At 50.3% G+C, this 10,615-nt stretch overlaps 1 long non-coding RNA gene across 1 annotated transcript; it reads right to left on the reverse strand.

The window, feature by feature from the left end:
• Window positions 1-154: 154 nt before the first annotated feature.
• LOC144151309 (uncharacterized) lies at window positions 155-8,185 on the reverse strand. The gene is made up of 3 exons (XR_013318845.1): window positions 7,386-8,185; window positions 5,464-5,599; window positions 155-526 (listed from the first exon to the last, which is right to left on the reverse strand). It is a non-coding gene; the product is annotated as an uncharacterized LOC144151309 (long non-coding RNA).
• Between the last annotated feature and the right edge of the window lie 2,430 nt (window positions 8,186-10,615).

The raw sequence follows: 10,615 nt of genomic DNA on the forward strand, positions 1-10,615 counted from the left end.
TGGGTTCTCTCAAATTCTTTAGCACGCACCAACGATCAGGCATAAATGTCTTTCGTTGATCAATATGAGTGTTTCAGGTGCATTTCACTACGCCCAGAAAATGAGGTTTTCTTGAACTATGTTGAAACAGTTTATTCATATATTAAAACTAAAACAAAGTTTTTAAGACGACCAACAAAAGTAAGTCAGGCAACTTTCACAGGGCATGGACCAGGAGAAGAAGGAGCGGCTACTCGCACGGCTCAAGGACATCGACCTCAGTGGCGCCATCGTCAAGAGCAGCGTCAAGAGACCCCGGGCAGCACGGCGCCTCTCGGTGGATTCGCATCCAGGCCGGATGAGGCTGAGGTCGAACGTAGCGGCCAACGGTTTCCTGCTCAACGAGTCTTCGCCGAGCGAAAACACCGCAGCAACGGCGTTAACGCCGACGCTTGGTCCAAATCTCACCAAAGCTCGCCGTATTTCGGACACAAACCGCACTCGAGCGAGGGGCGACAGTCTGGGCAGCATTCTCGAAATGCAGGCGCTGCAAATTCGAAGAGATGAAGACGATGAAATAGAAACTTCGTCCCGACAAAAGTTAAACACAGCGCGCAGCAACGCTTTTACGGAGAAAGCTATTCCTTCTAGAATAGGATTGTTCCTTTCCGAGGGCGGCCAGCTGCAGAAAAGTAAAGAATCAGCGGCCACAGATGCGGTTACCGATAGCTTCCTAGTCTGGAAACATTGAGATTCTAAATGATTGTTTCATATATAGACACTTATTTGGTCTAACTCATTGCACTGCGTTCGTAGAAAATGTCTAAAGCGTAGAACTTCCTGACAGCCAGTTAAATGCGCTTCCTAATCACGCATCTGGGCATTCAAAAATAGTGAAGAGGGGAATCGCCAAGTCAAGCCTCAGATCCGCGGTAGAAAAGTCGTGCCAACACGTTGTGGAAAAACGTTTTTACGACCAGATTAGACGCCTTCAGGCAGCCGGGTTTCCAGATGCAGTGATCATTTCCGTGTCCGATGGCTTAGCTAGGCAGGTTTGGTATGGCAAGAATGAACCACAAAAAGAACTGGCAAAGGAAGCGGGCGATCTTTCCATGTACGCGCAAGATGGCACATGGGCTGAGGAGTGTAGGATCTAGATATGGTGTACAAGTCATATTCTCAACCAGAAATAAAATAAAAAAGACTGTGTTCATTGACGAACAGCAAAAAAAGACCGCAAAAGAATGATCAACCCAAACAAATGTAATGTGAAGCACACACGTAGTTGTACCGTGCAGAACCTGTGTTGTGTACCGAATAAACCTGCCTTGTGGAAAAGTGTACGCGGGGCAGGCGCGCCGTTGCCTGAATATTCGGCTGAGAGAGCACTCCGGGTCTATAAAAAAAAATTCGCGCCAATCCACCCCGTGAATGTGGTTGGAAAGCAAAGCTGTAAAGGGCACCCATAACGATTACCCATGCGACGTCACTTAACTTCACTTACATCGCTCTACAAATAGTAAAACCAGAGAGAAGTGAAATGCACTTAACCACACCATTCATTACTTCTAAGAGATATTCTTGGTAAGGTTAAATCAATGCATGATGCATGAACGGTCTTTGGTTGAGTTGTAGTGGTGTAGCACAAGAATGGAAACTGTTTTTATAAAATGAAGTAAGCTCCAACCCGGTGTTAGACGATCTGAATTCTCCGTCTCTGCGCCGCGGACGGAGGCGGCGAGATTTGCGGCAGAGAAGGAGGAGGAGGAGGACGAAATACTTCTGTTCAGATTTCTGAACGGCCCAGAGTGCAGCCCTGGGGAGTTATTCCTTCTTCTGTTGGGCCCATATGCAGTCCGCGCGGCCTGTGTTCTGTCCACCCGCTGAAGCTGGGTACGTAAAGAGGGCCTGGAGAGCAGCATCTCCCATTGCTCTTGTTGGGTAGTTGACGGAAAGAGAGGAGGGTGCTCAGGGCTAAAGTCGCACACCCCAATTACGGGGCGGAGTGTTCCTACTTCTGAGCAAAATTTACATTCAGCGTTGTAGCGATTCGGATACATTGAGTGAAGACGCGTAGGGTGTGGGAAGGAGCCCGGTGTATGAGCCGTAAGGTAGTTTGTCGTTCTCTGGAAAGGTCAGGGTAAGGCGAAGGTACGGTCTGTCTCAGAAGGCGATAATGCTGGGTTATCTCCCTGAACGTGACAAGCGGGTGACTGTCCTCGTGCAGCTCCATAGCACGGGAGGTAAAAGCGCAGGCTTGTTGGGTGGACGTATTTGTTGCCCTCAATGAAAGCGTGAGCGGGTGTCTAGATGAGCTGAATGGAACCATTTGGGGATTGGTTTTTCAGCACACGCAGTGCAGGTCGGGACACCAAACCCGACTGGTAATTCCGGTAGGCGTGTTGGGAATCGGTGACCACCTTACGAACACCTGGCTGAGTGAGATCCAAGGCGATGGCTGCCTCTTCTGCGGCCGTCATGTCATCGGTCTTGAGTGAGGCACAAGCAAGGAGTTTGGATCTGGAGGTAGCCACGATCGGCAAAAGTCCAGGAGTACATCAAGCGGAGGGATTTTCTGTGCGGCCCAGCCAAACTGGGGATGGATGCGGCAACCCGCCAGAGTTCTGTTCGTTCGGAGCTTCTGGATAGAAAGATGGCCCTGTATCAGCTCTTCCACCGTGTTAAGAGCCCCGTGCTAAGCAGACTCTCTGTGGACGCACTCATGAGAAGACCAATTACCTGCTCGACCGCCTTTCTAATCATTATATAAAGCATCTCTATGTCTTCTTTGTCGAGAAGAAGACAGGGGGTTGACGTAAGTGACTCTCGAGAGGACAAAAGCTTCAATTAATCGAAAGGTACCGGATTCCGTTAGGCCTCGCTTCTTGGTGATAACTCGCCTGATCATGTGTATGATTTGATTAATGCTGTTTTTGAGGCGCTGCAAGGAGACGTCACTCGTGGTGTTAGCCTCGAGATGTAGGCCCAGGATCTTCATGCTGGGGCTTGGAGTGATGGCCTGGCCATCAAGGAGTATTTGAATGTATTCCTTTGTTTGGCGTGAGGGCGGACGACAAGGAGCTGTGATTTTTTACGTGAACACTGGAGGCCACAGGCTTTAGCACATTGGCGTACTAGAAGTGAGATGCCATGCATTGGTATGAGCTTCCTTTAATTTTTGTAACTCTTAGCACATGAGCAAGGTGCGCACAGGGCCGCTAGACGAGCGTGAGTGGTCGCGTGACGCTTTCACGTGGAATTCAGCGAGAACGCAGGGGGTAAACCCGTAGATGTGCTTGATGAGTACACCACCTGTCTTCCCCGTGTTCGCGTGGGCTTGTAGCTAAATCGGTAAGGCAACGGGCTCTCGCTTTGTTAGTCTATTAGTTCCAGGTTCGATTCCCGGCGGTGCCAGTAAATTCTTTTATTTGTTCGCTGGAGTTTTCTGGTGACACCAACGGTCGCGAAAGAACCCTTGGGGGGTAGAGGTAAAAAGCTTTGCTTTAAAATGGTACATCTGCAAATATGCCTGCCCATCACAAAACGCGTAAGCTACGGGATAACCGTGGCATTAACCGTGATAATGACAACTAGTGCGTCAGTTCAACTTCGATCACGCCTCACGAAAAGGAAGCCTGAACAATCAGCGACACATTTGCGCGATTTCCCTGCTCGTCTGCGCATTTGCGCTCGTTCCATTTCTTCTTTTGCGCAGTGCTCTCGCTGCGTGCCAACCTTTGCGGTCAGTGCGTATGCGCATGCGCACTTTTTCTTGTATAAATCGTTTGTTCCTCCTGATTGATTTGATTGTGGGGTTTAACGCGCCGACGCAACGCAGGCGATGAGGCGCGCCGTCGTGGAGGGCTCCGGATTAATTTTGACCACCTGGGGATCTTTATCGTGCGCCGAAATCTCGTACACACGGGCGTTTTTGCTTTTCGCCTCCATCAGAAAAGCGGCCGCCGCGGCCGGGAATCGAACCCGCGACCTCGTGCTCAGCAGCGCAACGCCTTAGCCACTGAGGTTTGTTCCTCCTAATAAACCACTAGTTGAGAGACGACGCTTGTGTTGTGCCCCTTTCTTTCGTCCCATCCGTATGCGCGCTGTTTTTAGTTAGTTAAAAAGTACGTCTTTCAGTAGAAAACGCAAACGTCCCTTGGTTTCCTTCAACCAACACATGCACTTATACACAGACTTGAAAGAGTACAGAAGAAAGCTGCTAGGCTTATATATAAAAAATGCAGGACAATCGATTCGCCCACAGAACTCTTAAAAAAGCAAGAATTTTATCCCTCAAACAACGAGCAAAAAGTCGTGCGGCAGAAACTGTTATACCTATTAGTAAACAAGCAGTTAAACGGAGATAGCTCCAAGTATACAATTAAACCCCGATCTACCGAGGTCACCGGGATCGCGAAATACTATGTCAAATCGAGAACTCCATAAAATCAGGATTACAAGCAGTTAATTTCATAAATTCGATGTCCTCAAGCAGTTGATTACACAAATTCGATGTCTAAAGAGAGGCGCATCCCAGCAACTACTATGCCATCGTAATTGCGGCTGCCGCGGCCATCTCCTGCAATAATTTAGCAATACTCTAATAAAAGACCAAGGGGAAAATACCAATAAAACACTAGGGGTTCTGGGGAAAACTAATTTATTTCTTGGCAAAAAGCCTGTGATTTTCGCCCCCGCGCGCGTTTCGTTAGCATTGGGCGGACAGACTTTTCGAATCACGCAAGCGCGTTCAACGCGTCCTCGGTTCCTTCGTGAGCCCCAGCAAAGCGCCTGACCCAGTCCATAGCGTCCATCTTGCGCTGCTGAGCACGAAGACGCGGGTTCGATTCCCGGCCGCGGCGGCCGCTTTTCTGATGGAGGCGAAAAACAAAAACGCAAGTGTGTACGAGATTTCGGCGCACTTTAAAGATCCCCAGGTGGTCAAAATTAATCCGGAGCTCTCCACTACGGCGCGCCTCATCACCTGAGTAGCGCCGGCGCGTTAAACCCTACAATCAATCAATCCATAGCGTCCATCACATGGCCTGGAGCAGGCACAGGAGCTTCAGCAGTTTCTAGGGTGTCAGAATCCTCCGACAGCACCCTCCGCGCCGGAAACTAATCGGAAATATTTCGTTAAATTGGTAATGGTACTGAATATATTTCATTACTTCGAGTTCGTGAAAGCGTAGATCTGCAGCCGTATAGGCACCAAAGGTGGAATCCGAATGTTTTCGTTAGCGCAGGAAATTCATAAGAACGGGTTTCATTAGATCGAGTTCTGACTGCATCAAAAACACAAACTTGACTAACACGACACACGCATTCACTTTGAGAATACCAATGCCGTACCGATTGCTTTAAATTTTCGTTTTCTCCAGTAGCCATAACTGAATAAAGTAACTTGCCTTCCCGTATAACAAGCAGTCCGACGAAATAAAGCTTTTCTACACATTCACACATTGTAAGCGCACACACGTTTACCTTCGGTGGATTCGGAGCAACGTTTCTCCGGTGGCAACTTTGCCGGGGTTTCCTCGCTGGCTCCCAAACTTCGCCCGGTCGCTGCACCACTGCCGAATATCCTGCCATGCAGGTAGGCCGCATCTGGTCATCCAACCTGAAAATGAGAACCTGTTAGGAATGCAGCAAACCTTTGCAGGACACTTTCATTTGCAACTATTTCTATGCTCCTTTTATACGGTTTATAGGGATTGTATAGTGCAAGTATTTCGCGGTCGGCGTATCACCATGTAGGCATGATGGGTGAAATTGAACACTGCAGAGGAGTATATATTGCTGTGGAGAGAAAAAAATCTTGCTTTATTCAGGAGCTCATTGGTGCACGGTGGCGTATGGGCCCCTCCTAGTCCTCCGGGATGCCTTGATCCTTCCCCGATTCCTCTACGCATGCGCTGGGCCGAGTGACCTGCTCGGCCGGTCCACCCACTGTGGGTCGCGGATTGGTTCTGGGGTATGGAGAGGAGGAAATGGAAGCGTATAAATCGCGTCGCATATATGCACAACGTTGTGCACCCAAATTTACTTTAGCTTTTTTTTTTTTAATTTGGGGAACTGATAGAGTGACCAACTTCTATTTGCCCAGATTTATCGCTTAGCCGTCGGTCAGGAGCCCTTCCGTGGCGATGGTCGTGGCCATCTGGACGAGCCGGGTCTGGATACCCGGGCCGGAGATGAGTAGTGCGGTCTCCCACTGCTCCTTTGTACTTACGCTGAGTAAAGGAGCGCCTTGCCTTGCTGCCATTTGCTTGGGGCCGGGTATCTTGCCCTTTCCTATAGTGGTCAATTAAATACCTGGAGGACAACAGCCGACCGTCGTATCGAGTGGATTACTTTTTTTTTTCTGAAACCGCCATTCAACATGCACGCAACCGTACAGCCCCGTGGTGCGCATGTGCAAGTAGCGCGTGCACTATAGTTGGCCGGATTTGCACGTAGAGGCCAAACTACGTGACCAGCATGAGACAGCACTTCGGACGGTCAGCTAGATGCGGTTATGGCCACTACGGAGCACCGTGCTCCCTTTTCTCCCGCAATAACACGGCCAAATGATTGCCGATAAACTTCTCCGCGTTTTCTTTGCGACACTTTTCGAATTGGTCTCATGAGAATTTTTCTCTTGCAACGTCGCAATGGCACGAATGGCCCTGTTTTAATTGGAAGGTGCTGTGAATTTTCCTGTCATTTGTTGTATAGCATGCGGGCGAAGTGGCCAATCTTAGTCTAGCCCTTGTACGGGGCTTTTATTCAGAGAACGGCTCCACCTTGCAGGGGTAATCGCCTTATGAACGGTCGATGTCGCTGCCATGAAGCTGCATTTGCACGTAACATCTGCACTGCGCAAAAACAGCCCTCGAAAGATTTTAGAAAACCTCAGCTCGTTCAATACCTCTCCAATTTTTGTGCGGGTTGCGCTCGATAACGCAAACTGTGGCAAACAAATGTTCGCTCAAAGCTATATACAGTGAAGTATACGTTCGGTAGGTGCTAGCAGATTGAGCGGCTTGCTGGTTTTGAGGTAATACTACAGAGACGAAAGCGGTCTTCGTCTCTGTAGTGCATTAATTTAGCCGTGGTATAAAAGATTGATAAGTGATCCCTTTTCTAGGCGACTTCTATAAGGACGACCCCCCCCCCCCCCTTATTCCCTTCTTTCCCTGCTGGCCACTGTCCTTCCTCTCCATTAAGGCCCCCCACCTTCTACTCCCCCTTCCCCCCCCCCCCTTGACGTACAGTCTTCCTGTCACAATAAACGCTACCTCCTTCTCCTCCATTAAGGCTCTCAACAACTTACCGTCAGCCTATACCAACACGCCCAACTCACACCTTTAAAGCAAAGCTTTACTAATTTTGTCGAGCGGTTTCGCCGTCGCGGAGGATTTCACCTTCATTTGACCGCAGCTGCGCAGTGCCCCAGGAAAAGCACCACGTGACTCCCTCGGCCGAGCTGCGCCGTCATCCTCGTCCGCTAGCTGCCCGGCACCGCCGCCACTGCAGGCTTGGCGCGCTCTCCGCAGCTGGTTCGCCGCCTGACCACGTGACCCACCGCGTGCATGCGAGCTTGGACATGGATGAGAGCGGTGATGAGCGCGCGCCTTCTGTTCTCTGAGCGTTGCGCCAGAGCTGAGCCGGCGTCGGCACGCCGCGTCTGAGCGCCCCTTCGAAAATTGCCCTAACCACCATATAGTACCTCGGATATCGCCCGGCGAACTGCTTCTCTGGAGAGGGTCCGGAATGTCAAGCGCGCGAAGCTAGTGCAGGTGACCGAGGAGCGACCCATTGAGCTAGGAAAACCCAGAAGCGGGACTAATAGTATAATAATTACAGCTAAATCAAAGTTTAACCAAGTGAAACCAAGAATTAACCAGGCTAAGCCGAACTTTCGCTTTGCATATCCAGGGTTAGCTGAGCTACACTGCTGCTATTTTTCCTAACTGGCCATGGCTAATCCCGGATAACGTGTAGACCCCAGGTTATTTCCAACGCCTGCGTGTCATAATAACATACCTAGATGCTCGTCTTCTGGCACGTCCGCTGAGGATGCGTTATAGTTTAGGCATGCTACATTCCCTATGTACCTCCCTCCTCCCCCAATTGGTGAATATGAATTTGAAAGGACCGGTGAACATTAAGCCATCTTGTCACCAAGAACTGTTGCATCTATCCGGCTAAACAAGACCTAAAACACTTAAAGACCAAACACACGCGCGGAGAGCGAAGCGTTCCCACACGCGGTTTCTGGAAACCGGTTCGGCAGCGGTAGCTAGGAGCGCGCATGAAGGCTACAATACCGGTTTTTTGAGAAGGAAAGAAACGCGCGGGAACGCGTCGCTTTCCGCCCGTGTTTTTGGCCCGCTACAACTGCCAATGCGCAAGTCCGCACAGTTTCAATCTCTCGTCTGCAATACGGAACACAGGCAACGCGAACACCATATACCTTCCGGTCTCCCAAGGAGCGTATGCTTGGGTTTCATCGAAGACCTGTTGCACCGCTCGACGCACAACACGAAATTCATCGAACAATCAGCTCATAACGCCCATGCACTTCGGCCGCCACATCATGCAAGCGATGCTGCCAGCACTACTAGTTACTGGCCACTCAAGAAGACGTCGGCACCGCGTCAAGGGGTCCTCCGCTGTCGAGTTGCAGGATTGCAGTCAGTCATCACCGTGCACGCACTGCACCAGCCATGGTTAGTTACGACGACTATTATCAACTGGCCATCTTCGCTCGCAATAATCAGCACTGCTCGAGCGCTTATCGTGTCGCGTCGCCGGGTCATTGCGCAGAGCAGTGTCTTCCGGCGGCCGATACGCATCTTTTGTTGCGTACCCTCTGGTTAGTTATGTGTTTTCAATCAGGGCAAGATGTTTCGTTTTTAATCGCTGCGAGGCCACTTACAGGTCATACGAACTTTACTCCACACGTCCTAGAGCCGATCGCGAACATAGAACCACGTGAAGACGTTGCACGAGCGCGTCCGAAAATGTTCAACGTGGAAAGGCCGCTCAGCAGGGTTGTCTCCTTGCTCGCTCACCGCCATGTTTGAGCACAGTTGCGCTGGCTAACCTGCATACTGTTATCTTCAATTTTAGCTATCCGTACTATCTCTACAAGGTCACTGCACGGGCACAATTAAATGCCGTATGACGATGCGCAGGCTATCCGCTGGTCGTCTTTTAACGAAGCATTTTTTCCTCCAGTCCATCCCTTTCATAAAACGATGCATGTATACGCACGTATCCTCTTCCCCGACTCCCCGGTTCTAGTTGTTCTTGAAGAAAACCAGGCGACGCAAGAGGCCATCAGTGTCACATACTTATATGGAGCGCAGAAAAAGAGAAAGGTAAAAGTATTCTCGTACGTGAATGTGCTTCCTGTATCCCGTTTCGCGGTCGCAAGAAGAGGGGAAGGGTCCTCTAAGTCTCGTCCGTGTCCTCAAGTGCTGTTTACCATGAACGGACAGCTTCACCTAATAGCGTGCCTAACGACGGCGGTTCCCGTTACCGCACCACCATCTATCCATCCAAAGCCAAGGCGACGATTTTTCTCTGGCTCCTGTCCCAATGACGTTATTTCCGCGATCAGCAATTTCTTCCCTCAAGCTGACCCTGCACCACGGTGTAGATGGGCCCGGCCAGCCAGGGAGGACCCAATGAGCGGACACCCAACCATCAGCCCCCTAAGCTCGTTAAAATGAGTTTGTTTGCACAGACACACACATTGCAGAAAAAAACTAAGCGAAAAAATTACACCATCTTCCCGTAGGGGAACCCCGAGTAATATCGAAGCAGCCATGGGGTCGACTGAAGTTCCCATTAGTTTTCAGTTCGTCGTTTCCGTTGACGTTCAGCTCCGCGTGCCTTCGTTGTATCAGTAGCTTCTTGACGTAGTTTGATTGAGTGAAGGACATAAGGCGCGTTCGTAGCACATGCTCCCGTCTCGGTTTGTTGTGCAGTGGGAAGAGCGCCACGTACCTCCCGTTACGGCCAGAGAGTCGTGGGATCGAAACCGGGAGCCGCCCAACTATTTTTTTATAGTGGACTGCGCTGACGTCAGCCCAAACGCTGACGGGGCTGAAGAGACGCGCATGCGCAGTAGAGTGCGGACGGCGGACAAGGGAAGGAGGGACACAGCCCCGAGCATGAGATGCTTCGCATCTAATAAAATGTGACGGAAACATTAAACCAATTCCACTCAACGTGAAAGCTGTCAGAAGCGCACAGCAATAAATCGCCAGATGGAGGACTGTGGCGCCGTTCTCCGCTCTTCACTGCCACCTTTCACCCTCTTCTCCTCTAAGTCTCGTTTCTCTCTTTATGAATTGAACAGAGGGTTGTTCAATACAATCCAATTTCCCCGCCTTCGCAGTGCTCGCGCCCCTTCTCAGCTGGGCCAGCACGCATTCTTTTCTTTATCTTTTGTTTCTTGCTCTGCCTGGAGCAGCACGAGCGGTATTTCTGTTCTTTTCGTGCTATCTTTCATCTCACGCGTGCTGGAGCCTTTCTGTGCCATTTTGAACGCGCCGTTCTTTCTTCGGCGGTCACTTTTCTTTTTAAGTGCGAATGCACTTCTTAAGCGACCCTGAATCACGCGTCCACCGCCGTCCGTCCG

Source organism: Haemaphysalis longicornis, unplaced genomic scaffold (assembly GCF_048455015.1).
Source record: "Haemaphysalis longicornis isolate Haplotype H1 unplaced genomic scaffold, Haemaphysalis longicornis Haplotype H1 scaffold_898, whole genome shotgun sequence".
NCBI lineage: Eukaryota > Metazoa > Arthropoda > Arachnida > Ixodida > Ixodidae > Haemaphysalis > Haemaphysalis longicornis.